At 39.9% G+C, this 6,610-nt stretch overlaps 1 pseudogene; it reads left to right on the top strand.

The window, feature by feature from the left end:
- Positions 1–2,889: 2,889 nt before the first annotated feature.
- Positions 2,890–3,964, top strand: LOC122486415 (annotated as a pseudogene).
- Positions 3,965–6,610: the final 2,646 nt, after the last annotated feature.

Genomic DNA, 6,610 nt, shown 5'->3' with positions numbered 1-6,610 from the left:
CACTCCATCTGGCCCCTCCGCTTTTGCAAGTTAGACTCGGGGGCTCTGCTTTGCCGGATGGGCTGCCCCTCACCTCCCAGGCTCCCTCCCACCAGTCTGTGTAGTGCGCACTGCCTCTCCGCCCTTCCTACCCTCTTCCGTGGGCCCCTCGTCTACACTTGGCTCTGGAGAGTCTGTTCTGCTAGTCTTATGGCAGTTTTCTGGGTTATTTAGGCAGATATGGGTGGAATCTAAGTGGTCAGCAGGACGCGGTGAGGCCAGCGTCCTCCTATGCTGCCATCTTCCTTCGAGAATTGGCACTTTAAATAAAAAGAGCAAGGGGAGCGCCTGGGTGGCTCAGTCAGTTAAGTGTCTGACTTCAGCTCAGGTCATAATCTCATGAGTTCAAGCCCCACTTCCGGCTCAGTGCTGACAGTTTAGAGTCTGGACCCTGCTTCAGATTCTCTGTCTCCCTCTCTCTCTGTCCCTTCCCTGCTCGCTCGCTCGCTCTCTTCCTCTCTCTCTCTCTCTCTCTCTCTCACACACACACAAAAATAAACATTTCAAAAAAAATTAAATAAATAAAATGAGAAAAAAAAAGTTTTCAAAAGGATTGTGTGCCAACAGCGTTCCAAGCATGCTGATTACTTTACATCACTTACCTCATGTAATCCTTAAGTGACAGCTTTACGAGGGGGAATTACCATAGTTAGTCTCCTTTGCAAGGCACCTGACTCTTGCCACACAGACCAGATAAATCCATTGATAATTTCCCATAGTGTGGGATAATACTGCCCTGGTTGTTTGAAGATAATTTTAGTTGTAAACGACATTAAATAACATTAAGTTTGTGAAAAAAGTGACTTGTCGACCTTTTTTATACCATAAAGAGAATCTCTCAGCATGCTGTTGGCATGTCTTTAACTCCTCTAACACTTTTTTTATGTGTAAGTTTTTTTTTAAGCTTATTTATTTAGTTTGAGAGAGAGAGAGAGAGAGAGAAAGAGAGAGAGCTTGGGAGTGGGGGAGAGGGAGAGAGAAACCTAAGCAGGCTCCATATTGTCAGCGCAGAAACTGATGTGGGGTTCAAACACACAAACCGTGAGATCATGACCTGAGCTGAAATCAAGAGTGGGATACTTAACCGACTGAGCCACACAGGCTGTCCTTCCCTCTACTAACACTTTTTAGTCTCCCAGAGAGCAGACCTCAGACTCTGATGAGATTTCTGTAGCCAATACCACCTAGCTAGAACTTCATAACTGTTTTTGCTTTTAGTGTATGGGTTTTTTTTAATTTTTTAAATATTTATTTATTTTTGAGAGAGAGAGAGAGAGAGAGAGAGAGAGAGAGACAGAGCACGAGGTGGGGGGAGCAGAGATAGAGGGAGACATAGAATCCAAAACAGCCCCAATGCGGGGCTCGAACTCACAAACCATGAGATCATGACCTGAGCTGAAGCCGGGCACTCAACCGACTGAGCCACCCAGGCGCCCCCTTTTAGTGTATGTTTTTAATTGCTTTCTAGTTACTGCTGCACTTCATTTATGGGAAGAGAATACATATTTACTCTTAAAATAAGTGCATGTCCACTTATTATAACTTTATTTCCATTCAAAATAACTTTAAGGTATGTACCTGAAACTGATGCAGTGTTATATGCCAGTTATATCTCAGGCGATCAATCATTCAATTAGAAGAAGGAGTAATAAGATAGGAAAGGGGTTCCTGTGAGGCAAGTAAGAGGTAGACAGAATGTTACTCAGCACATCTACATGGGAGTCTCCCCCCATGTGATGTCAGGGTGAAAACTAGGGTTAAGAGGACAACTACATAGCGGAGTGAAGGAGATGGGGCTGTTTCAGGTGGTTTCCAGGTTTCAGATTAGATGTAACCTTTCTCAACCTGGATTCCTGGAAGAATCAAGCTCCAATGTACAGAGTTATCTACTGTATGTTGTGAATCAACTGCTCTCTTAATAAGCATCTAGAATGGTTCTACATATGTGCAAAGGAAAAAAAATAGCTTCCAGGAGTATTAGTAAATAATAGTACAAGTGGTGGAAAATGATCAAAGTTCTTCAGAGTGGTCGAAACATAAACATCATAGAATGATCGAAACTTATGACATTCTCTACTGAAATACAGTACAGGACCCCTTACAGGAGCCACTGTAAAAGGGACTACTGCCCATAAGAAAGAGCCACAGTCCAGCCATTTTCTGGGGTGGGGGGCAGTTTTGTCCCCCCTGGAGACATTTGATTGTGTCTGGACACATCTTGGTTGTCACAATTTTGAGGGTGGTTGTGGGGATTGTGTTACTGGCATCTAGTGCCTAGAGACCAGGGATGTTGTAAAACACTAGGACAGCCCACAATGGGAGTCGTCTACCCTATCTGTCAATAGTGCCAAGGTGGAGAAAATGCTCTATCCTGACTGTGCTGGGGGTAATTCAGCTGCCGCTGCTTGTCTTGTCTGAAGGCCAAGTCCCTATTTGATAAAGTTCACATGTCACATTAGAGCTGGCAATTCTTGGGTGTTTGACCTTTGGATGAACTTTTCTGCTTGTTCTAGACAAATTATTTAATTATAAAGTATCTTCTATTTTAACTTTTAATTCAGAAAGTGTACCAGCAGTGAGCTGCATTCTTGCCCCTGGTCCTTTTATAACTAAATGCACAGACCTTTTGCTACCCGTTTTTTAATTGTTTCAGCTTTAAAAAGGAATCTCGTGTGGGTGATTCTGATCAAAGGAGTGTGGCAGTTTTTATTTCATCTGTTTGGACCATTTCATTGCAAATGGTCCTACAATTTTTGTCCTTTAATGTATCATAGACTTTAATTTGTAAATCTCCATTTTACTTTGAAAATATTTCTAGCCTGCATGGCTCTTTTGTGTTACAGTAGTCATTTCTCTCCATCCGCCTTCTCTCCCACCTAAGTGCGTGCCACCACCCCATGTAAGATTCAGTGGACACAGACATGAGCCCCCTAAGGCTCCAGAACTATCTTTTTGGTTGTGAATTAAAGGCTGACAAAGATTATCACTTTAAGGTAGATAATGATGAAAACAAGCACTAGTTATCTTTAAGAACAATTAGTTTAGGGGCTGGTGCAAAGGATAAATTGCACATTGTTGAAGCAGAAGCAATGAGTTATGAAGGCAGTCCAATTAAAGTCACATTGGCAACTTTGAAATGTCTTTACAGCTAACGGTTTCCCTTGCGGGCTTTAAAATAACACCACCTGTGGTCTCATGATTGAAATGTGGTTCAGGGCCTGTGCATATTAGTGGACAGTGCTTCATAGCTGTGGAGAAAGATGCAGAGTCAGAAGATCAAAAGGAAGAGGATGTAAAACTCCTCAGTATATGTGGAAAGCCTTCTGTCTCTGGATGTGGTAGTAACATTCCACAGAAAAAAGTAAAATTTGGTGCCAGTGGAGATGATGATGATAATGATGATGATGATGATGATGATGATGATTTTGATGATAAAGAAGCTGAAGAAAAGCCTCCAGTGAAGAAATCTATATGAGATACTCCAGCCAAAAATGCACAAAAATCAGACCAGAATGGAAAATACTCAAAACCACCAACACCAAGATCAAAAGGTCAAGCATCTTTCAAAAAACAGGAAAAGACTCCCAAAACACCAAAAGGACCTAGTTATGTAGAAGACATCAAAGCAAAAATGCAACCAAGTGTGAAAAAAGGTGATTCTCTTCCTAAAGAAGAAGTCAAGTTCATCAGTTATGTGAAGAATTGCTTCTGGATGACTGACCAAGGGGCTATTCAAGATCTCTGGCAATTAAGGAAGCCTCTTTAAGACATTAGTTTAAACAGTTTGTTACAATTTTCCATCTTATTTCATTTCTGTAACAGTTGATATCTGGCTGTCATTTTTATAATGCAGAGTGAGAATTTTCCAAGTCCTAGCAATCAGACAAAACGAAGAAACAACAGGCATACAAATCAGCAGGGAGGAAGTCAAACTTTTATTCTTAGTAGACAACATTCTTAGTAGACAACTCTATGTGGAACACACAAGAGACTCTACCAAAAAAACTGTTAGAACTGATTCATGAATTCAGCAAAGCCACAGGATATAAAATGACTGTACAGAACTCAGCTGCATTTCTATACACCAATAATGAAGCAGCAAAAAGAGAAATCAAGGAATTGATCCCATTTACAATTGCACCAAAAATCATAAAATACCTAGGAATAAAGCTAACCAAAGCGGTGAAAAATCTATACACTGAAAACAATAGAAAGCTTATGGAAGAAATTGAAGAAGATACACACACAAAAAAAGGAAAAAACATTCCATGCCCATGGATTGGAAGAGCAAATATTTTTAAAATGTCGATACTACCCAAAGCAATCTACATATTCAATGTAATCCCTACCAAAATAACACCAGCATTCTTCACAGAGCTAGAGCAAGCAATCCTAAAGCTTGTATGAAACCAGAAAAGACTCCAAGTAGCTAAAGCAATCCTGAAAAAGAAAACCAATTGTGATGCTGGAGGTACCACAATTCCAAAGTTTAAGCTCTATTTCAAAGCTGTAATCACCAAGACAGTATGGTACTGGCACAAAATCAAACACATAGATGAATGGAACACAATGGAGAACCAGAAATGGACCCACAAACATATGGCCAACTCATCTTTGACAAAGTAGGAAAGAATATCCAGTGGAAAAAGACAGTCTCTTCAGCAAATGGTGTTGGGGAAACTGGACAGCGACATGTAGAAGAATGAACCTGGACCACTTTCTTACACCATACACAAAATAAACTCAAAATGGATGAAAGATAAATGTAAGCAGAAAGCCATCAAAACCCTAGAGAAGAAAACAGGCAACAACCTCTTTGACCTTGGATTCAACAACTTCTTACTTGACATATCTCTGGAGGCAAGGGAAACAAAAACAAACATGACCTATTGGGACCTCATTAAGATGAAAAGCGTCTGCATGGCAAAGGAAACAATCAGCAAAACTAAAATGCAACTGAAAAAATGGGAGAAGATATTTGCAAATGACATATCAGATAAAGGGTTAGTATCCAAAAATATAAAGGGCTTATCAAACTCAACACTCAAAAAACAAGCAATCCTGTGGTCAATAGATGTGAATAGACACTTTTCCAAAGAAGACATCCACATGCCTAACAGACACATGAAAAAATGCTCAACATTACTCATCATCAGGGAAATATAAATCAAAACCACAATGAGATACCACCTTACACTTGTCAGAATGGCTAAAATTAACAACTCAGACAACAGCAGATGTTGGTGAGATTATGGAGAAAGGGGAGCCCTTTTGCACTGCTGGTAAGACTGCAGACTGGTGAAGACATTCTGGAAAACAGTATGAAGACTCCTCAAAAAATTAAAAATAGAACTACCCTATGTCCCAGCAATTGCACTACTAGGTATTTATTAAGAGGATACAGGAGTGATGATCCAAAGGATACAGGAGTGATGATCCAATGTTGATAGCAGCACTATCGACAATAGCCAAAGTAGGGAGAATCCAAATGTCCATTGACTAATGAATGGATGAAGAAGATGTCGTGTATAGGGATGTGAGTGTGTGCGTGTGTGTGTATGTGTATGTGTGATGGAATATTACTTGGTGATCAAAAAGAATGAAATCTTGCTATTTGCAACAACATGGATGGAAGTAGAGTGTGGTATGCTAAGCAAAATAAGTCAGAGAAAGACAAATATCATATGATTTCACTCATGTGGAATTTGAGATACAAAACGGATGAACATAAGGAAAGGGAAGCAAAAATAATATAAAAACAGAGAGGGAGACAAACCATAAGATATTCTTAAATACAGAAAACAAGCTGAGGGTTGCTGGAGGGATGTTGGGTTGGAGAATGGGCTAAACGGGCAAGGGGCATTGAGAAGGACACATGTTAGGATAAGCATTGGGTGTTACATGTAAGTGATGAATCACTAAATTCTATTCCTGAAATCATTATTATACCATATGTTAACTAACTTGGATTTAAATTCAAAAATAAATAAATAAATAAATAAATAAATAAATAAAAATTAAAGATTAAAATATTTCTATAATGACATGTACTTTACCACATGCAATTAAACAACATTCTGAGCCTCAATTCCTATCATTAAATAATACAGGGGTGCCTGGGTGGCTCAGTTGGTTAGGCATCTGACTTTGGCTCAGGTCACTATCTCATGGCTTATGAGTTTGATGCCTGCTTTGGGCTTTGTGCTAGGCCTGGAGCCTGAAGCCTGATTGGGATTCTCTGTCTTCCTCCCTCCCTCTGCCCCTCCCCCACTTGTAAGTTCTCTCTCTCTCTCTCTCTCTCTCTCTCTCCCCCCCCCCCCCACAGCCTCAAAAATAAATAAATAAACCATTAAAAAAATAAAGAATACATAGGGGCTTGGTCTGAAATTGTACCAACCTTGGTCCATACCTAAAATTTGGATTTTCAGACTAATTACATGAGGTTATTTTCTTGCCTCTTTCTTCTAAATACAAACTTCAGAAAGTAAACACTAGTTTGTTGAAGATTTTGATTACTGGGGAGATGGAAAATCAGAGTTTTGCTATAATGAGATTGACCTGTATTTAGTGA

This window comes from Prionailurus bengalensis, chromosome A2 (genome assembly GCF_016509475.1).
Source record: "Prionailurus bengalensis isolate Pbe53 chromosome A2, Fcat_Pben_1.1_paternal_pri, whole genome shotgun sequence".
Classification (NCBI taxonomy): Eukaryota; Metazoa; Chordata; class Mammalia; order Carnivora; family Felidae; genus Prionailurus; species Prionailurus bengalensis.
This window is presented reverse-complemented; position numbering and strand designations above follow the sequence as displayed.